General features: G+C 36.0%; 1 long non-coding RNA gene across 7 annotated transcripts in view; it reads left to right on the forward strand.

The window, feature by feature from the left end:
- Window positions 1–22,836, forward strand: part of LOC137862458 (uncharacterized) — an 82,099-nt gene that overhangs the window by 14,065 nt on the left and 45,198 nt on the right. The window contains exon 3 of one of the 7 annotated variants that reach the window (XR_011100292.1): window positions 2,386–2,568. The exons of the other annotated variants lie outside the window; for them this stretch is intronic. This is a non-coding gene — a long non-coding RNA (uncharacterized lncRNA). Of the gene's footprint in view, window positions 1–2,385; window positions 2,569–22,836 lie in introns of those variants that run through there. 7 annotated transcript variants of the gene reach the window in all.

The raw sequence follows: 22,836 nt of genomic DNA on the forward strand, positions 1-22,836 counted from the left end.
TGTAATTAAAATATGAAAAAGTATCTTTTTTTTGGCCAAAGGATATGAGTACCTGTGTTTCTTGTGTTCTAAGAATTAGTGAATAATCATGCTGTTTTGAGGCATACAGAGCAACAGTGATAAATAAGTTGGCATTTGGTTGGGATTCTGTTTAAACTTCTACTTTCCTGCTTATTTCTAGTTGCTGAGTACTTTGCTGTGCTTGTCAACTTGTTCATTTTAATTCTTTTTAATTGCTGTGATTTTGTATTCCCATTAGACATTTTGATTTGGTCTATGGTCTATGACATTGGTTTCAACAACCAGAGAACCTCATAATTATGAGGATGTTTATAATGAGAAGGTACTGATAGTGAAATGAGCAATTCAGGTCTTTAGGGTTGGTTGTGATTTTTTTTTTTCCCCCAGTAAATATTCTCTAAAGTTCTTCTGTCCAGCTAACCTAGCATTATTGTGTCGGGGCTGAAGCCCAAGCATTTTGCTTTATTTTTTTCCCTCAAAAAAGTCATATTTCTGGCTGTCTTGCTAAATTTGTCTCTCTGCTCACTGATGAACTGATTCACAATTAACTGTGAACCATTAACAGCTTCAGAGTTTTCTTTTGGGCATCCTGGGCATATATTTTGTGGGTGTGCACTGTTTGGAAAAAAAAATCTTCATGTCCTCCAAAAGTAATTGCATGTTATAATATTGGCTGAGGAAAAAAAAAAAAAAAAAAAAAAAGGTGTTACAAATGAGCCCTTTCTAAGTAGAGGAGATCATAATGAGGTTTGTTTTGTACGAGGTGCTTTTTGGCCGTAAGTCCAGGTGCTACACTGGGTTTTGCTGTGAGTTATCTAGGGTAATACAGGATACATAATCAGGTGTGGATTTAACTGTGGTTTCTGTGGGGTCCTGCACAGTCATGATTACGTGACAGGATGTATGCATGTGTGTTGTATGTGTTGTAAATTGACTGAGGCACAGGAAGGGCAGAATGGGAAGGGGATAGCATACTCTTTTCTCTTTTTGAGAAAACTCCCTAAGCAAGGAATGAAGAGACCCAGTTACCTGGGAAGAAAAATAAAGTATTTCCTTTTATTAAAAGAGTTCATTTGGGGACTGATTTGCTTTGCTTACAGGTTTTCATCAGGGGAAGAGAGTTGAGAGAATTCTTTCTTACACTCCTGTGATTCACAAAAATGTACTGCTGTAAATGATTGGCAGACTAATAATAGGTACTTTTATTTACCATAGTTAGTATGTGAATGAAAGTGCTATTTCTTATGCAGCCCTACATATGATCAAGCTCTATTTAAATGAATGAAAGGCAAGCTTGGACTTCAGAATTTTGTGTAATCTTGGCCAAAATCCTATAATGAGATACCTTCTGTTTCCTATTGTCTCTTGTTTCCTCTTGAAAGAAAGGCCTGTTCTCAAAGACATACATATTTTTAAATTGAATGTGTAGGTTATGATTATGCTTAAACTTTTAAATAAAAGAATTCATATACAACAAGGACTGCAAGTAAGCATACAATTATGCATCTAATTATTGTGCTGCTGATAATTACAGATTTTTCTCAGTGACTCAGTTTAGCGTAAAAAGAGACTTGATTAATTTAGTTGCAATGCACTGAATCTGATGAAAATCCACAGTGAATGCTCACAATGTTAGAATTCTGAAACTGTATTGCATTTTCAGTAGACAGATTTCTGTAAGCCATCTCTTTGACTCTTGCTTTATAATCACATATAGAAAATTTATGAATTCAGCTGGGTTGCTTAAAACTCTAAGGCAAATGATTGTGAGATCATAAAATAAACTTTTTTTGTTACTGTATTTTAAATATTTTATGGATACAAAACAAAAATAGTATAGGATTGAATCTCCTATCCTGTGTTTCATAAATCAAATCCACAAGTTGTACAATAAGTGTGGATACTATTTTAACTCAGAAAATATTATTAACCCTAATCTTATTACTTGGATTTACATAGTGCTTTCAAGTTATAAATCTTCGTAATTAGAGTTATCAACTTCTTAATTCTACTTTCATTCAAAATATCTCCATTTGCCCTCATGCTGATGTATTTGTTGTCTAAGGTAGTTGTGTTTAAAGAAGTTTCTCTTAAGTTCATTTACTCCAGTTTCCTAAAACACTTTGTACAGTGATGATAATCAGCCTGTGTGGTTTAGGTTTTATAGCATGAGCCTGTGGATGTGTTAGCTCTGAATTCACCTGATCACAAGTTGAGAAAACAATGAAATTCTTTTCCCAAATTATTTAGCTAAGTAGGAAATGAATTGAATAATCATCTTCCCAGAAGGAATTTTACACCATTGTTTTGTCTAAAATTCCTTCTATTTATTTATTTATTTATTTTTAATAATAAAACTTACAGAAATACCAGCACTGGAGTACTTCATGGGTAGACAAAAGCAACACATGACAGGCCTCCGTGTCAAGATGGACAGTGTGTCTCCAAATGTGAGAAGGAGCTACTGGAGAGGGAGCTAGCATCTAGTGTTATTTCATAGGAGACTGTGTGTTTCCAATAAATGCATCTGACAGCATCCAAGTCCAATTGATAGTGCACTGAATATTGATACTGTCATTGGTAACAATGCAACTTTTGAAAAATGGGATGTTTTTTTTTTAAGAAATTAGCCTTATTTTGGCATTCTTCTCTCTCTAGAGAATATTATGAAGAGTAATCAAAGTAAGTACTGTTAAGACATCAGTCTTTTTTTTGTTGTTTTTTGTTTGTTTGTTTGTTTTGTTTTTACTGGAGCTTGTAGTTGCTTGTTGAACATCCCAGATGCCAGGTAAATAGCCAAATACTAACTTATTTTAAATTGTACAGAGAATTGTATCTAAACATCAGCATGAACTTCAGCTGCTCAGAGCTTAAGACAGATTTTTTTATGACAACTTTTTAGAGCTATTGACCTAGAGAGCATTCCACTGTTTCAGTGGATAACATTCCATTTTTCTCTTCACACATAATGAGCAGTGAGCTCCTTGATTATTGTTGTCTGTTCCCTCTACTGAGAGACCACTGTAGCCAACAAATCCAGTGTTTCATGCTGCAATCTAAACAGAGTGATGCATTGCAGGTGCTTTCCTCATCTCCTCACACCTCTCAAAAACATTAGAGGGGATTTTCAACTTCCTATTCAACTTTTAAATGGAGAGTCAGGTCAGTCTTTGGATTAGAAAACTAATAAATCTTCCAACTTCACTTATTGTACAAGTATCCAGCTAATATCTGCTGTTACTCCGGCTTGCAGTACTATGCCACGCTGACCTCTCTTTGAATTGGTAGAATGATAGCCTAATGAATATATCTAAAGACCCACCATAAATTGCAAGCGGAGAAAAGGTCACTTCTCTGATGTTTGTGTATAAAAATTGGACCTTAAATTGCTTTCTCTCTTAATCACTCTTTGTTTGAGTTACCCTGTAGGTGGCCGTTTCCAAAGATGGGAGCTTCAGTGCTGTAAATAAAGTCCAGCAGGATGCAAGGTGCTGAAAAGAGTGACTTCACTAGCTCTGCTGCTCCACTGCTGCAGTGAAATGAATGATTGTTGATTTGTATTTAATGCTCAATTTCCTCTCCATTACTACAAACCATGCAAGACAGACCTTGTTTCAGGCTATTCATACGAGAGCTCAATCTATCCGGTTTCACATCTGCTAAAAGCCCCCATGTCATACTAATTACAGTCTTCTCCTGGAAAGAATTCAGGTTTTAAGACCAAAGAAAGATATACTTATTTATAGCTAATGTTCTGATCTATAAAATTTGCTGTCTGCAAGCTAGAATCATACTTTTGCAGTTGTAGATATATTCAAATGGAAGAGAGATGTAAGTACAGAAAACAAATGCAATGATTGTGCCTTTTCCAAACGTTTTACAACATTTGTTCAAAATAGAAAAATTACATTGCCTCTGCTTTAATTTCTGTGCCACAGCAATTTCTCCTCTTTGGCCCTTGGTCTAGACATCCATGGACCATAAGGTAATATTTTTACTCTCAACAAATCAAAGAGATGAAAGGTTAGCTCTGGACAAATAAGACAAATTCATACTATAAAAGAAGAATGTTTCTAGGACCTTGTTTGCTTTTGTCTCACCTCTGTCTCGTCTGTCTCTTTGTGTCCCATTCCCCCCATTATTTTTTTAATGTTGCCTTTAGTATTTTGATTTGTAGGAGCTGATGCTTTATTTTCCCCTATTTATTCTGTCAGCTGTTATTTTGTTGAACTGCTGATTTTTAGTTCTATGTTTGCTGATAGGTGTCTCAGATCCTCCAGCTTCCTTGGGCAAGAATGAAACAAAGCAAACAGATTGGATTCCTTCTTCTGGAGCTTAATTTGTCAAGGTCCTAGTTGAAATCAAGGGCTTCATTAGCAGTGTAAGACTTGAAAGGGTCTTTTGCCTTGCTGTGTCCAATCTGCTGCTTTTGTGGGAAATTATGGCATGTAATTTCTTTTATGATCAACCTCAATCTTAAAAATAGTCATTTGTTTCACTGTTTCTGCTGAAAGCTTATTCCAGTCATTGAAGGTATTAGAAAATTTTTTTGAAACTTTAAACTAACTGTATTAATCATCAGTTTTTATCCACTTAGTATTCTGCATTTTTATACTGTTCTTCACAGTTTTCTTCCTTGGCATTTGCCTTTTTTTTTTTTTTTTCTTTTTACAGTGGTCAATAGCAGATGTTTAAGAGAAGCACAGGAACTTGTCAGGCCTGAAATTATACTCACAGGCTGCAGCAGTTTGCAGTCTAGGGATTTTATAAGCCAGAGGTGGTTTCTTGTTGCTTAATAGCCCCTGATAGATTTTTGCTCCAAGAATTTGAACAGACACTTTTGAATGCAGGCAAGCTTTCAGCACTCATCTTGACTGGGTCAACTCTTCTGCAACTTAATGCAAATTACATAAAGACCTGCCTTCTTCTGTTTGTGTTGAACCTGCTTCTTATTAATTTTATAGATACCTTGCATTTTTTCCCACTATAGGAGTTAAGGAATAGTACTTTGCAGTTCTGTGTCATGATTTCCTAAGTTTCTATGCCATCGTTGTGTCTTGCAGTGTTCTCAGGGATGATGGGTATCTGTTATACTTTTCTTGTCTTAAAACAAAACAAAACAAAAAACTTTATCAAGATCAACTTTTTTTTATGTTGCATTTTGTTTTCCCCCCATTTACTTCTATAACTTGTTCTGGAATCATGAATAGTGTTGAAGCCAGTAATGCATTGCCATCTGCTGCGTATCTGTTATCACTGTCAATATGACAATAAAATAAAAAGACGACTACTGTTAAATAGTGTTCCTTTAGTCTGGGCTGGGAATGGTTTGGTTTCCCCCAGGCTTCTGGGCTTTGCATCCCTTTGATGGAATTCTGTTTTTTCATAGCCTTACACCAATTAAGCATCCTGCTTCATGTTCAGCATCATTATCCTGACTGATAGGAGAGAGAAAGCTTTCCTGTACTTACTGTGTTAGTAATATTAGATTGCTTGCAGTACTTTTTTTTTTGTCCATTACAAATTGGCTTTGTTTTATCTTTCAATGTAACTGTCACTTGTGATAGAAATTTAAGTCTTTTGTCTTAATATCACTTGCACACTCACACTCCACTTTGGGCAATTCTTATTGCCTTTCTATGATTCTTGATCTCTTAACTCAAAGTATTCTTTGCTGGTCACTCATCTACTGATTACATTTTACCTTTGCTTACTTGTAAGAGCCTTTTGCAGTGACTCTTTGTCTCTATAGTTTTTATTTATCCATGCTGTGCAAGTTCCTACTAGTCAAGCACCTCTGAGCATTAAGAAGTTCCAAGCTTTCTCTGTATTCAGGACAGAGAAGTCTTCAACTGTTTTATGTTGTCCAAATATTATCCATTTTCATTATGTTCATCAGGATTTCAGGTTCCACCATTTCATCAACTGGACTCTGTGTCACATATTGAAACTAGCACTTATTTCCAATATATATATCTTTTGAAACCGAAAAGCCATTTAGAAAAGTAGGTGAAGTCATTTATACTATGTAAAAAAGCAACTTTTCCCCCTCGTTGTGGGGAATTTTGTGCTTCTTCAAAGTGTTGTTCTATACTGTAGTGACAATTTTCCTTTTAAAAATTGGTAAGGAAATCATCCAGCTTTTTGGTTTGTAAATCAGAAGGATGCAGTCAAGAATATGCTCCTTCAGGGTTTGTTCTCACATTGTTTGACAGGTAGTGTTGGTAAAGTGTTTCTGCTAAGTAGCTGTCGAAGTATAAAAAAACATATCTGCTTCAGTTGGTACATATAGATATTATAAATGAAAATTCTTATATTAACTAAAACATGTAGATTGGAGTGGAAGTTTCAGTTTATCTAATTTTGCACTTGACTGTAATGTACAGCCAAGTCTGTATTTCCTCTGTATAGTTAGTCATTTCTCTCTCCCCCCCCCCCCCCCCCCCACACACACACACTTTTTGGCTGGATTTTCTTTTGAAATTGGGGAGAAAAAAAAATATTTTAACACTTGGAAAAAAAATAATCAAGAACTACCAGGAACATATTTATTTATTTATTTATCGAGTTCCTTCTATATTAGAAAAATATTGCAACGTATCCTGAACTGTGTGCAACAAATCTGAGATTTTTCTGTTATAGATAAAGTGTAACCTCTTGGAATTTAGGGGCTTTCAAAAACACTTGTATGGCAGGTGGTTTAGGCCAACTTTTAAGTGCCCAAAAGAATCCAATTTTAAATTTCATATGACGTTATGTGATGCATCATTTCCTTGTGCATGCTTCAACTGCAGCAAATTATTCAATATATAAAAGCCTTTATTTTATTTTTTTTTTTTACTCCCACATGGTCATTTGCCTGTGAAACACACATTACGTTTAGTGCTTGTTTATATTATAGTGAAGTGATCCCTGTAGATGGCCCAAACTAACAGCCTCGTACCACTGGAGGGGAAAAAAAAAAAAAAAAAAAAAAAAAGTTTAACTCCTTCACAGGCTTTGCAGATTAGTTGTGAAGTGCGGAGGGAAATAAGTCAAAATGAGGGAAAACCAGCAAAAGCCAGAGTTGAACTAAACCAGAAAGTACATGATATTTAATCTTCTAGATAAGATAAATGGGATGGTGTGTCTGGTTCTTTTACATTGTTGTTTTGGTTACCTTAAGATGTACTTTGTGTCACATAGACACACAGTTCTACTATAAGTGTCATATAGATTTTATGCTTCTGGGGAGGATATTACTTAGGGTTACCTAACCTATGTCTGTAGGATTATGTGCATTGCAATTCTCTAAAATATTTCTACACATTCTACATGAGGTGTTGAGGTGTCATTAAGTGTTTTGGTTGGTTGGTTTGTTGTTTAACCAGGCAATAACTCTCTAGTCTGTAAAACTGTGGATTTAGGCATATCATACAGTGATGATGGGAAACAATATCTGAAGTGATCCAAGAAACATTGATATAAGCTATTAAAAATGGTTTGCTTTGTTTTGGGGGGAAATGTGGAATACTGTTGACAGAGAATATATGCTTTAGCTTAAAAAGATTCCAATAAGAGAACAATTCTTAAATATAATGTGATCAGACACATGCCACAAACTAGGAATGTTGTGGCTCATGGTAGAAAGGAAGTGTATACTGTTGAAATCAAAGCCTTTGTCCATGAGAAAATTTGAGCAGTTCAGTATCATTCAAATTCAGTATTTAAAAAATCAGTTTGTATGCTAAAGAGAACCTGCCAGTGTCAACTGAAGTTCATAGTCAGGTGTCTTAGTTGCATCCCTGATTTCCTTTCATATATGAACCACATTTTCTGTGTATAGCATATTGAACCTATATGTAAAGAAAGAACATTTTTATATGGAGAGATACAAACACATCATAAATCATCTGTCATTTATAATTTCTTAGTACTAAGTGTTTATGGTTTATGAGTCACAGCTGTTGAAAAGCTTATGATGAAAAAATGATACCTTGGAAATGGTTGCACAACCATGAGCTGCAGTTTATTATTATTATTACTGTTATTTTAAAATATGGCAGAGTTTTGATCCTCAGATTAATTTTGTTCATTCAGTTACAGCAGTTGTATAAACCCAGCAGGAAAGTATATGCATAAATAAATAGATTTCCTCTGAATAGTATTTACAGACATTTTGCATATGTAGTTACATGGATGGGCTTTATGAATGCTATTTCAAAGGCATTTTCCCTTAAATAGAATGAGATTTTTGCCTCTTCTTTACTTGTTCTTTGATGATAAAATCCAGTGAAATTATCAGTCTTAAAATTTAAAATTTGTCAATATTCTGTCATTTGTTGGTTTGAAGAAAGTTGTTTACATTTGTTAGGAACTCTCTGCTTCACCTTTAAGGAACTATGCCTCATTACATTAAGAACACCTGAATTCCATTTGTTGACAAAACCTCTAACAAAAGTCAGTATAAAACAGTTAAAGTGTAATTTACCATAAAGATAAAAAGCATTGCATCCAAGCAATGTGTCACAAGTCAAACGTTGCCAGAACTGCTTTGGATTTCTTTCAGATAAGGAAAAAAGTGATGCTAGCTGATGTGCTGTCTGCCATCTGCTCTCCCTGGTGTCTGGATTGATGGCTCTTACAGCAATGTAAAGAAACACTGAATTGTTGAGGTCTAAAGATTTTCTTCTGAAGAGCATTGGGAGCAGCTGCTTCTTGTATTCTGGAAAATGTTTAAATTTTGAGGTCTGTTTGTCAGTCAAAAGAAGGCCCTTGACTTCTTTTTCTGTTTCATTCCTTTCTGCCTAGCAATCATTGGTATTTTTGTGATTCACAGTTAGGAAATATCCAGGTACTTCACATTCTTCAATGCATCTATCTGACAACAAGCCTGGGAAGTATAGAGGTGTTGCTGTTCTTATTCTTATTTCTGGATGAGAAATGTAAGCAAAGAAATAGTGCAGAGAACTTTCTTATGTCTGCGTAAGATATTTGTGAGAAACTCAACGCTGGGAAACCAGTTCTAGTCCAGTGCTTCTGTAGCGAATTATTCAGGTATCTGGAAGTACAAGTAACTTCATGCTCTGTCGTGAGGATGAACATATTTCCAAGAACTTCACAGGGAGTTATGGAATTAGACTAGCTTTTTGAAACCCCCCTAAAAGGCTTGGGTTGAAAGAAAAGATCACGTATATCATTTCTTAAATTCAATCATGAGCATATAAAATCGGTTTAGTTCTGTAAAAGTACGTGGAAAAACTTGCCAAAGATTTTCTGACCTCTTGCAAAGAGGGGATACATTTCTTCTTGCTGTGTTAAAGAGGTCCTCCTGTGATTCCACCTCCCGAAAATATGGTCTGCCTTAGCTCTGCGGTTTTGTTGTAGAAAGTAATTGTGGAATTGCTGTCTGAAAAAAGTGAAAGGGCCTTTCTTATTCTTTTCTCCTCTCTAGATACAAGTTTCTACATTTTCCCTTGATGGATCCTAATGCTGGTTCTCTTATGTGGCTCCAGCATGGCTATGTGAGCAATAGTTCTCTCAAACAAAGGCACAGAAACTCATAGCTGGGGAGAAAAGCATAAAGAGAACTGGTAGTAGGCCTTAAAAGGATAATGGCAGTACAACTTCATCGTGATCCTGGTGACAGCAAAATGTCTCGAGCCACAGTGAGTTGTGGCCTTGGTGGTCCTCGTAACCAGCAAATGTTTGTGATGACAGGACGACCTTTCAAAGCATGGCAGTTTTTATCTGTGTGCAGTATTTTATGATCTTAGGTTAGAATCAGAGCTGCAAAGAATAAAGCTGTAAATACTGTCTCTGTCATATAAAATCATGAAAATGGCCAGCAGAGTCCTTATGGTAACACAGTGTACTTCATTTTGAGTGAAAGTAATAAGAGAGTTTTGTTCTTTTTTTATCCGATTTCCTTTGGCATGTCTGTTGACATGACTGTCCAGTGCTTTGTCTTGCATCATGTTACTCTAGTCATACATCAACATTTGCATTCGTATTGCATATGAATAGTCTGTATGAACAATAACTGTTTTCTTCTCCTGATCAAAGATTAGTCCCATCCATTCTAGAGCCTCTGTATATAACAGTAGGTACGGAACTGTGCTATACTTTTAAGAATAATAGTACACTGAATTTTACATGCTCCAAACAGTAACCCTTAGGGTTTGGGATTTAAAGTTATGGTTCAAGGCTGCTGCCCTATATTAGGTTTATCACTGCATTCTGAAAATAGAGTTTTTCTCTTTTCTAAAGTTGCACTTTTTTTTTTTTTTTTTGTCACTTCACTGGAAAGCCATCTAGTCTTGTGGAACATGTCTGTTTGTGGAAATGAAATTTAACAAGACTGGATAGTATAGCAGTGGTCAAGATCAATTAGAACATGTGCAAAAAGTTTAAGATAGTCTCATGCAAAGCGACTGTCCCATGCAGCACCATCACAGAGCATTTGTAGGGCATTGGTCTGTTTCCAGGCATCAAAGCTTGCTCCATTTTTTTTTAGCAAAAAACAATAGACAACTGTTACTAATTGATGAAGACATAATTGATTTATAGTACTGACAGAGCAAGAAGGACTACAAGTTCCCTAAGTTCCCTCTCCTGAAAGGTAGTTGCTGACTATGTTCCACATCGAGGAGAGTTTTCATCTTGGTTCGTTAAAGGATTGAAGAAAGGTAAAGGATTTCTTTTAATTGTTGTGCTGGCTTTCCCTACTCCTTTTGTTAATTTACAGGCTGGAGTGTGAAAGAGAGACTTGCACTGAAGAGGCTTTGTTGTCCCTAACCGACAAAAGGAAGTAGACGTTTTCATTTTTAAAATCTTTAAAATGGTTATGAGCCACTAGGTAAAGACATATAGTGTGTAGGAAGAGGAGACCTACATCTTTCCATTAATCCACGTACATCTAAAGCTAGATCTGAGCTTGCTAACAACTGTTATCTTAGGAGTACCATTGTGGAGGGTTTTTTCTTTTTTTTGTCTGTCTTCTGATCATCCCTGTAATAACAGTTGAGCTGACAGAATGTAGTGATCTCACATGTTGTGATGGTACAAGCTGCAGAATAACACAAGAAAGCAGTTTTTAAATTTTATTTCAGTAAAAATTCCATTTGATGTACAACTTACATTTGACCTCCCTTTTCTCCAAGTATTTTAAATACCTCAGGCTTTTTCCTTTTTTAAGCTTAAGAATGGTCACCAAACCCTGTAGATCAGACATGTTTATAGTGTGAGACTTGCTGAGTTTTATGATGGAAGTTGCCTCCAGTAGACCACTAGCCCAGAAGCCATCTGTAGAAAGTTTCTTAAGTTTTCAAAAAAAAAAAAAAAAAATCAAATAGGAAAGCTAATTGGATTACAGGTTTATTTTGACTGGTCCAGACAGTTTAGCTGAGAGTTTTGTTGGTGGCTTATTGATCTAAATGTATTGAAATAAAGGTTTCAAGTAACAATTTCTAGTTTCTTTTTCTTGTAGAATGCCACTTTTTAGTATTCTTTTCAGCAGCCTCTTGACATTTTTCCTTCAGATTTGTTTTGAAATACAGATCTAACCTTGTTTGTAGTAAGCTCTGAAAAAGAATTAAATAAAATGAATGCTTAAATTTTGCTTCACAGCATAAGTAAGTGCTAGAGTTGCACAGCACAGTTGCACTTCATCCAGGGCCAAAAGGAAATGAAATCCTCACAAACATGGTGGTAGCTTGACGAAGCCTCTTGGTTAGATGTTTTCATAAAAGGAAATAATTCTTCTTCTTTCTTTAGTTACCATCCCACATGACACTGTGTTTCAGTGAACTGTCAGCTTGCTGTAGTTTATTTCTTCTCAAGACAGATGGAAGAAAAGAAATGTTGAAATTGAAAACAGTCATGTCACATGCATCTCTGTTTTTTTTTTTTTTTTTTTTTTCTGGAGCCGGTGAATGCCCAGTGGGCATTACAACAGATGAGTGTCACCTTACAAAAAAGTCTTCAGCTGCCTTATACGTTTGAGTGTTTTAGTGTTCCACAGGATTTTGAATCCACCTTGTACTCAGGCAAAACCTGATCTTGGAAATGCTGGCTTTGGGAGGGGGGGAGTGAAGACCAGACCACGCAGAATATTTTTGTGTACATGCATGTGTCTCTGTATGTATACATTGTGAATGAGATGCTGGCCTAGGCACTGATTCTAAAGGGTTGGTGCTACTTAGACTTACCCTGCTGTTATCCTATGTCAGCAAAATAACACATGGCTTTTAGAAGTGACTGTTGGAACTGATTTTTTTCTCCATTACTTTTTATAAATAATTCGATGCCTTCATCTTACTCGGGTTAGTCTGGAGAATTGTAAGAAGTAATTCTCTTGCCTTGCCTGAAAAAAGCAGCACAGAACCACTCATTTTGCAAACTGTTTCTCTGACTGCCCCAAGTAAAGAACGCAAAATAGAGTTCATTTCCTTTGGTAAAAATAAGACAAAACAACCTCTGGCAATTGTGCCTGCACATGAAAAAATTCAGGCAGTCCTGGAAACTGAGCAGGAGTTTGTCCAGGGAGATCAGCTGGAATGGACATAGCCAGCTGGAGAGAAGGAGACATTTGCCACCTGCTTGCCTTCCAGATAGCAAATAAATAAAATGTATGTTTTTTACAGCACCACCATTAATTTGTACTGAACACAGAAAACAGGTGATTTTGGGGAAAGTATACTCATTGTATTTGATGTGGGTAGTAATGGGAATAACTGTGGTCCCTAATGAAATTTACTTATAGCACATGGTTTCAGTCTTGTTCTTGGCAGTAATCAACCTCTTTATCTCCTGGTGACTAACAGGATAGCCAAAGACTGCAGTTCTTCAATGGAGGTAGACTAGGCATCAGGACTCTCACTGACTCTTCAAAAGGCTAAACTGAATCCTAAACTTAACTTAATTTTGGCTCCTACACTGACTGTAAACACCAATCCTTGTGTGCTCACGGAGGTAACTAAGGAAACCCTGTCACCCCTTTTACATCTTATACATAATGTGTAATCACTTTGTTTTATATACTTTGTCTGAATTTTATATTGGGCCATCCCACTGTGGCAATGAGCATGTTCTGAGACCATCTTTGGTCTTGGGGACTGAATAGTTGTGGCTTTAGAAAGTAAAAGGAACAAACTAACACTAAGAAAGATGATTATTGAACTCTCATGTTTGTTCCAATGTCAAAGTCCCTCCTATAGCCTCCTTATGGCCCCAAATACAGATATTGTTGGTGGAGGTTATGAATTCCATTACTTTTTACTGTGTATATCTACTTTTCTATCTGTATATGTTGCAATAAAACAACATGAACAAGGTTATAAAAATAGCCTGGAAGTGATTGACATGCTAATAATGCTCCATCAAGTCAATAATGCTCATGTAACAAGCTCCTGAGAAAATAATATTTTTGGTCAATAATACACATTTTAAAAATGAACTGTTTGTTTTTAATTAACCTCATATTTAGCCATTTAGTCATGCCATGTCCATCAACTTGAGCAGAGAGAAACACGTGCTGTCTTGAAACACTGTGTTGTTGCCTTAAACTTTCATCTCTTCTTTCTTGGCTTTCTCTTCTGCATTCCACCTTAGCATGTTTTAGAGGATTGAGGCAAATCATGGCTTGTCATGTTACTTCGAATTCTGCCCTTGCCCTTTGTGTGAGTGGTGTTAGGTGATTCATCTGTGACAGAACATCCCATTATATTGTGACAGATTGTCAAGGTGAACCTGCTGTAAGTACTTAGCAACAATATAGTGCTTCTAATGTGTCATTTGGCACTTTTTTATTTCTTTTTCTTTTCTTTCCCTTTTTGGCTAAGGCCTGACAGGTTTTAATCCATTAAGTGATCCAAAAAAACAATGTTTGGGGTTGTGTAATGCTTGGTAACATTGAGCAGGACAGACAGTGCCCGCAGATTCCTGACAGGGAGGAAATAGGTCCTGTGGTCTTAAGATGACTCTTGTCACACGATGCTAAGTAGTACATTGTGGGGTTTTGTTTGGTTTTACTGTTGTTTTTATCTTTTAAGAGAAAAATTGCATGCTATTAGAAAAAACAAAACAAAACAAAAAAAAACTTTTAAAAAGTAAATGGATTCGTAGCCCAGTTATGAAGGAGACACGAAATAAATTCTAACGGTTGCAAGATGGCTTTCAGATACATATTTCCTTGGGTTGTATTGTTTCTGCACTTACCTATATACCCATATGGGCTTTTTATTTCATTCATTTAAAAAATAAAAAATATGCCTGTCCATAAATCCTTAAAACCAGATTGTGCTAGGGAGAGAGTTTGTGTCTAATCTTTGGTACTTTTTGTTAGTGCTTTGTGTTGGACTGAATGGCATATCGATATGTGGCAACTGTTCACATCTTTGCGTGTGTTCCACTTCAGCACAGGGTTTGGCAAAGATAAATTTTCATGGAAGTGAAACAGAAGTGGGGTTTGGCTGGAGAACTGGCTCCTCTCTAGACCGCACCTAGCAGCAGTGCTGCCATGCTGGGCACTGGAGTTCATGTTCCACAAGCTCAGGACTTCTCCCATTCCCTTGCCATCGTTTTGCCTCCTGGCTGCTGCTGGGATTTCACAGTAGATCCTTGTCTCTAGCACAAGGCTTGTGATTACAGTATGCTTCCATCCCTCTCATTAAAAATAATTTTGTACCTCTCAGTGCAATCAGATTGTGTTTCACTCATATGAAAAATAGGATTGTGGAGTTGAGCTTCAGAAACAGCTTTTACAACTCCCTTGGAGACTGCTGGCTGGTGAGTGCTTTGGTAAATAAGGTGTCCTAATTAGCTGCCTAAATGTTATGTTGTGAGCCTGTCATTAAGTAACCATTGTTTGGACAGCTTTTATGTGCATGTGTATTTATATATACTCACATAAAAATCATAGTGCATATTGGAACCCTTACTTTTTGTTCATGCAAAATTCACCTATCTTCCTGAAGGCAGTAGTAAATTGATGGCTTACAGTTTTGAACAAAACTACAGTAGATGACATCCATCAATATGTGGTTACTGAGCAACATGTTTAAAATAAGGCAAATACTAAAGGGAAAGGAAGACAGAGATTGGGAATCCAATGCATTTTTAGTGTGGAAATGAATCCTTCTTTGCCCTTCGATACTTCTCAGCATTGCATTCTTTTTCTTTGCCCTAATGATGAGAATTGAAATGTGCATGGGATAAGGGTTGCACTGATTTGAACTCCATGTAATCTTGATTTTGGTTGTGAAATTAAGAAATTCAAACCTTTTGGCTCTCTCCATCTACATGCATTTGCTTACTTTAGTCTGCATGATCTTGATTTTGAATTCTTTACAGGATTTTCAGCATTTTTTAAAATTTGACTCTAATATTGTTGTTGAAAACTATTGAATATTTCTTTTTAAACAGAGGTGAAAATATCTTTCTTTTTAAAATGGTCAATATGTATTAATGAAGAGAATCGAACTTAAAAAACGTTTTTTTTTCACATGCTGTTTCATGCTGATATTTTTGTAAGCACAGAATTAAGTGTGTTTGTCAAGTTTTTAAGGAAGACATCTATGGTTGCTTTATTTGTATTATACTTAGTTTTCAGAGTCAAGAAGAGTATCTTTGCTATCTTTTTTTTTTTTTTTTTTTTCCAGAAACAATGGAATTATTGTGTAATTTTATCCTCTCATCACAAACTATTTGTTGTAGCTTCAATGTCATCTCATTTTTTTCTTTTTTGTTTTGCTTTGTTATGTTTTGTTTTGTTTGAGGAGGAATCTCTGACAGTGTCGTGGTGTGTGTGGTTTGTTTTTTTTTTTTTTTTTACTTGCTTCACTGGTTTGTAAATCTGAATACCTCCATGTAAAGTGTAAGCACAAGTCATACATAATAACTTTTCCAGAACAGACTGTGGGTAGAGCATAGCAATCCTGGAAGAGTACAGTTCTGCTTGGTTTTTGGAAGACTCTCAGCTGAAGACCCAGATGATGCTGTTTGTGAGACTTGACTATAGTCAAGTTCTAGAAAAGAGTTGTTGTGTTGTTGTTGTTTACCTGAAACGTCCTGTGTAGTACGAGCCTGACCTTTTAGAACATGGTGACTACTGAACAGGAGAATAAAAAATAAATTGTATTGCTTAGGTGTATGGTTCTCTTTCAGTCCTTTTTCTAAAAGCAGAGAATATAGCTGTTGGTAAATTGTTCTTACATTTGATGTAAAGTCAGCCTTTTTAAAGCAGAGCTTCAGTTTGCATTCTTAAATCAGAATTTCTATACATACAATTTTGATGCCCTACAGTGTTTCTCCAATCTTTGTTGCAAATTATACCAATCCTTAGCCGTCTGTGCGCTGTCTTCTTTGGAAAACTGCTTCTCATGTGGTGGCTTCACATGAAACACAGCCCTGTTAGTAGTATTAGCTGAGTGTGCTGTCCAGATTGCCAGTGTGGCAGAGTTGCACCCTTCAGTGTGACTGCATTCTCTTGATTCATAGAAGGATGGAGAGCCTCTGTGTGCCTGGGAGCATGTGTATATGTTAAGGATGCGTGCAACATCCTTCATGTATTGTCAAGTGAAATAGAGGGGAACTATGACTAAGCAAAGCTAAGGATTGACAGCTTGATGTTTTTTCTTTTCCGTTCTCTTATTTTTAGCTTTTTTTTTTTTTTTGTAATTATTTTTATTTTGTTTGCAACTGCAATAAGCTCACATCTTTAAAAAATATGAGATGCAGACAGAAGGACTAAAGCTCAGCATCTTGTACTGTGGATTGACTAAAAATAGTAATAACATGAAATCTACAAATTATCCATGACACTTCTGTAAATTTAGAAAAGTACTTGCCATACTCAGACAATTCTTAGAAATGTTGTATTTTAGTAAACCCAGTTTTAGTGCTTTGTTCTTTATCTGAATTTGCTTCCCATCACTGCTAGTTATTCAGAATTTTGGGTCTAAACCAGTGCATTCTAATAGATTTGCTACTTCTACCCAACTACTCATTTTGCTGTATCTCGTACAACAGTCCATAGAATCTTGAGCTGTTCTCACCTGTGCACAACAGATTTTCTGTTGAAGTTGCTGGAATACTAATATTGAATTAAGCAGGTTAATTATAGGGTGGAACCAGCAGACAGAAAAGGAAATACAGTAGAAGCACATGGCAATCATTTGAAGAGACTGCTGAAATGCATCTCTGTGAATGATGGGAGGGAAGTTCTGCCAAGCTATGAATAAATTGTCCTAGCACAGGCTAATGATTGTTTATTTTTGCATATAGTATTTTTGTGTTAGTGCTGAAGTATCATATATTTTTCACATGTCTGTGAAGTTCAAGGAGTAAGGTTTTCTTCCTGGAAATATAATGCCTTACACAAATTATAAAAAATATTTCCTCATGGAGCATTAAAACTTCAGTGTGTTTAGTTCTTGATGATATTTCATTTTAATCTGTGTAAAAAAGGGCCATGGACCATGCTGCAGCAAGAGTCTATAAATGATTCCTGGTCTGAACACAGCAGCATGGTAAGTGTGTTTGAAATCTTGTCCAAAACCTTTGTTTTAAGGAAAGAAAAAGCTTCCTTTGAGTTCAGAGAGTTTCAATCAAACTATAAGGACGACTATATAATGAAATATTTGTGTGTTTATGTAGCATTCAATGTCTTTGATTGTCGTTAATGTTGGCAGGTGTTCTGCAATGATCATGTTTTCAGAGTACAATGGAAATGTCTATGCTAGCAAAGCATCCAATTCTCAACTTGAGATGGGGCAACACTATTTTAAAATAATAGCAAACTTAAAGTAAATGGAAATGCATATGCTTATATGTTATTGGACAGATTAAATGCATGGGCAAGTACTTTGTTTTTAGCATTTCATGATTTTTTTTCACATCACAAATTGCAAAATCTCATAATTCTTTATCCTTATGTAACCCAAGATGTATATTTACTTAAATCTTATTTTAAGGGGTTTTCATCATTTTGAGTTAAGCTGCTTCATTCAGATTTAATGCTACAAATTTCAAAATTTCCAGTATGAACAAGCCATTTGATTCCTGTATAATTCCAAGGATTTTATATATAACCATATGTCTTATTAACAGCAGATCTCAGTGACAACCAAAACAAGGAATTTTTTTAATTTGGTGCTTGTTGTAGGAATTCACATTACATAATGGCTCCATTATTGAATGAAACAACTGGGGTAAACATCATTTAGCTTTCATGCAGAACATGTTTCATATGACACTTCTCAGTCTGCATTCAGGGATCTGCTTTCCATTTTCTAAGTGTATACCAAAACAAATATAAGAGCAAATATACCTTAGTTTCCTCTGTAGAACAAGTTTTAAAGCTGAGGAAATGTTTGGACAAACAACTTAGGTCCCGGTTCAGTAAGGTATTTATGCTGCTCTCTACCTGCTATGCAGGTAACAGTTGGTTTTAGAGCAGTATGTGGGACTGATGGTGTAAAGCTCAGCTACACTTAGGTTCCTGTTACAAAGATACCCCATACTAAATCAAATTATTTCTATGACAGTGACTTTACTTTAAAGATTTAGTTCTGTGGCATCTTATAGTTGTGGAAGCTGAAATAACATCAATGTGCATTTTTAATACACATTAACTACGTTTCAGCCGCATCACTTTTTTAGCAACTATGCTTTACAGCTCTTTCCTCTACCTTGGACTGAGAGTTTTTGCACAGGGAACAAATTCATGGTATAGGAATAAATAAATAAAAGAAAAACTACATTAGTTTTGACTGAATTGTGTTATCTAACCCTGAAATTACTTTCCAGAGTCCTTGGGAACTTGCCAGTAGGGTGGAAATCAGTTTTGTTTAATGGTACAGTATTTGCACTGTTAATTGTTAGTGCACCCAGAGATAAGATCACAGCCTTTCTGGGCTGCAACCTCAGCATTACGGTTACAATAGGCTCACATTTCAGTGAATCAAAATGACATAGCAGAGTGTTTGGTGGGAATAGAAGAGAGTCAGGGTCCTCCTTTCTATGCTCATAGAATTCTGCAAGCAGAAATCTAATTGCTCCATGGTATGCACGTAGACACCTGACATGGTAGTGTTGTCAGCTGACTAATGAAAATGAACTTTGCAGTTCACCATGGTTTACAGTGGCTTGTAATACAAGAACAGCAGGAGTGGAAAAAGCTGTAGAAAGGGTCACAGAAATTTCTTTAGAGCCTGTCTACTCGATTATCTGTGGAGTTTTCTTGTTACAGTGTCTTAATGGTAGTTGAAGCTCAGGGAATTTTACTCTTTTTAACTGCTGCATTTGTGAAATCTGGAGCTGTGGAACTGTTCAAATCATGGGCAGTTTGGTTAATTTTGGCTACTACACTACGTAACTGAGCTTTCCTTATATTGAAATACTAATTTAATGTTGTAAACTGGGTTAACTGAACCTGAAAGTAGCTTTCCAGCTCCTATGACAAGAGGTACCAATTGCAGTGTCAAATGCACAGTATTAAGGTGTCACCCCATCTTGCTTACTAGGTGTTGGGCAATGCAGTCATGTCCTGCCTGTGTGGTCAAAGGTAATGGTGGACTATTACCCCTGATACAGAAAAGGGTGACTAAAAAAGGATGTCTGAATGGCCAACCATGCCAGAAAAGAACAGAAATTCTTCATTTAAAAGAGTAGTTGTCACAGTCTTTTGGCATGGTGAGGTGTCTCATAGAATGGACTGAATCCCACTGCTTTTAGGGTCACAAGACCTAACACTGAACGTTGAATGAGCAGCAACCCAAACTACAGAGGCTGTCCTCCATACTAGGTCCTCCATGTGTGCTACAAACCTCTTTAGTTCTTTTCTTTCATACTAAGAAAGCATTGAGTGTTTCTTAGGAGCCCTCTAGAAGCACTTCTGGACTGAGTCTTAGCCACTACCACCCCAAAGGCCTTCCTGTTTATTCACCCTATTCTTTTCTAGACCCTTTTTGATTAGTTTGCTCCCAAATCTATATTCAGGAGATTAATAAACAAGGCTAAATCTCTGAGGTCTTGTGTATTTTCTATGATCTAGCAAAAGAGCTTGATCACTTCTCATCTCTTTTTCACATCAGGGTATCTGTTTGCATTTTTTCCAATGGTAGTAGTATATTGACCTGTGCCTAAATGCAAGGGAAGTGGTTAGATTTCTTTTCTGTCATCCTTCACTAGACTCTGAATAAATGCAGAAGTTGGTCTGTTTTCAAGTTTTTGAAACTTCCCTTGTATACAGTTTTCCACTGTACGCAAAGCACACAAATTATTCAGTGCTTTGGGGATTTGCATTTTACTACAATTCATTCATATCCCATATAGGGCTATAAAAGGAACAAAGACTTAAGTTTTTATGCTTCTTTTATTGGATAAAATTTCTCAGAAAATATTATTGAAAATGCCCATGTATGTTTCAATACAAGAGTAAATTTATTGGGGACATTGAAGAGGCACTGCTATGAAGCAGGAGTGAAAGGCAAACCAGCTTTCTCAATAGCATCCTGAGAGCTTTCCTTTTTGCCTATGTGCTACAAAAGGCTGATACTATTGTGCTGCCAAATTAGAACATTGGTAGATGTTGTTTTTTTGATACTGTAACACCTTGTGATGGATGAGGAGACATTCCACATGTTATTTGGCTCTGTATGATTATAGAGATTTCTTACAGTGCCTAAATGAATACGCGTGACTTTTGATGGGAACTAAGGAGGCTAATTGAGGCTTGAAATTTCTGAAAATGTTTAACTTTGAATCTGAGGGACCAACAACTTTTCTCAGTGATTTTTCTTTCATGGTTGTCACTGAATGCCAAGAGCTGGATGACAAAATATGTGATTTGCCAACCACAAAATATAGCATCCTTTTACTAATGAACTCTAAAGTAATATATTTCAACAAATACATAAGGAAGCAATATATTTCTCTTTAGCCCTATAATGTTTGTACCATAGCAAAATGTTTCTCCTTTTTCTAAAAGTGGATGCATAGTCCAGTTTTGAGGGATTTTCTCCAAAGAGATACTCAATTTTGGCAAGTTCTAAAATAAAATGTTATTTTAAGAAAATAAGTCTTAAATTTTTACCTATATGTACACATAAGAAGTCTGTATTTAGCAGCTTCTGCAAGTTGAGTATTTAATACCCAGACTTAAACTTTTTATGTCTTCTAGTGGAGAATTTTACTAAAATATTTAAATCTTAGCTAGCATGCTGAGCAAAAAAAGTGAATAAACTAAAAAAATAAAACCACTTTCATCTGTGGGAAGGAAAACCTGAAAATATGGGTTTTCTTCTATATTTCCTATTTGATTGCTAGTGGTGTACTTTTTTGGCTCATCTCTGAATTGCTTATAATCCACTTTTCTAACTGCTTCCTTTTAAGAAAATGGAACTTTCCTCTCTTGGATTTCCTTTAAAAATTCTCTCCTCATTGCAATGCTAACTTACTTTACCTTATACACACTTTGGCAGGAATGTTATTCAGAGAACTGCTAAATTGGTCTCTGTTTTATGCAACAGTTTGATTAGTAAGTTTAGTAAACGATGTGGAAAGGCATAGAGCAGTGTTAATTTCTTACCAAAGGTAAGCATTGTCTGGAAAGGGAGAATCGCGTGATTGTTTTTGCATGACTTTGGGACCTGAGAACAAAACAGAATGCACTAACATGATCTCAGTGATGCAAGTTAGATTTAATATGGCTTAGAATGTTGTAATGCTGTTATCCTCCAATGTGGGATCCTAGGGATAGGCTACAGAGTCATAAAAGTCCCTCAGTCTCTCTTGGTCAGAAGGAAAAATGCAAGCCAAATAAAATGGGAATGATTCAAGAGTTCTGGACCTTGTACTGGAGCTGAGGCTGGTGCCAAACAGAGAGGAGCTGTGGTGGTATCTTTTAGTAAATGAAAATATATTTTGGGGAAAAAAGAATACACTAGCTTTGGGGAACACAAGCTTCCCTTCATATCAGAACTAGACAAAGCAAACCTCAAGCCAAATACAGTTTTGGAGTTTAGCTTCACATCCAACTCAGTTGAGTAGTTTTCAGTCCTTGCCTAGCTGGTGTCTTTATTGCAGAGCTGAAAATTTTAACTGAAAGTTTTTGAACTTATGGTGGATGTCATGAATCCTGACTTTAGGCTTTTCACATTATTTCACATGCTATCTTCACAAGCCATTATATGCAAGTATATTGGAGGACATATTTATAATTGCAAATGACTTTGACAAATAGGATACGGGTTTTGGTTGCTTGTTTTGTCTCTACTGAAGACCATTTTTTGACCATGTCTTTAATGGATACAGTGAACTAGAGCAGTCTTATATTGTCACAGAGAAAAAGGTTTGTGTTCAGTAAATAGTGTTGCTGTTGAAATAAGGATTGTTTCTATGTCTTGGGGTTCTCTGCCATTGGAGGTATTTGACAGCAAGCTAGATAAGCATCTTTTGGGAATGATGCGGGAGAGGTGATCCTATTCTTAAGACCAGTGATAGAGTATGCAATATTTTGCTATATGATTTTGTGTTTTTTAAACTATTGTAACATTTGGAGATCTTTTAAAGACATATTAAAACTTGCTCATGCACCTTCATTGTCTTTGACAGGGTTCCATTTGGTACAATTCATTATGAGAAAATTACCACTGAACAATATCATGCAGCAGACATCACATATACAGCATGCATCGTTACAGTGCTGCTGTTATTACCTAGTTTCACATAAAGCAAAACTTAAGTCTTCATATGCATATGTTCCTTTCCCCTTCAGTAAGTGCTAGAATACAATTGGTTTGCTTAATATTATTTCTCTCTTAAAAAAAGCACTGT

The sequence above is a fragment of the Anas acuta genome, chromosome 11 (genome assembly GCF_963932015.1).
Source record: "Anas acuta chromosome 11, bAnaAcu1.1, whole genome shotgun sequence".
Classification (NCBI taxonomy): Eukaryota; Metazoa; Chordata; class Aves; order Anseriformes; family Anatidae; genus Anas; species Anas acuta.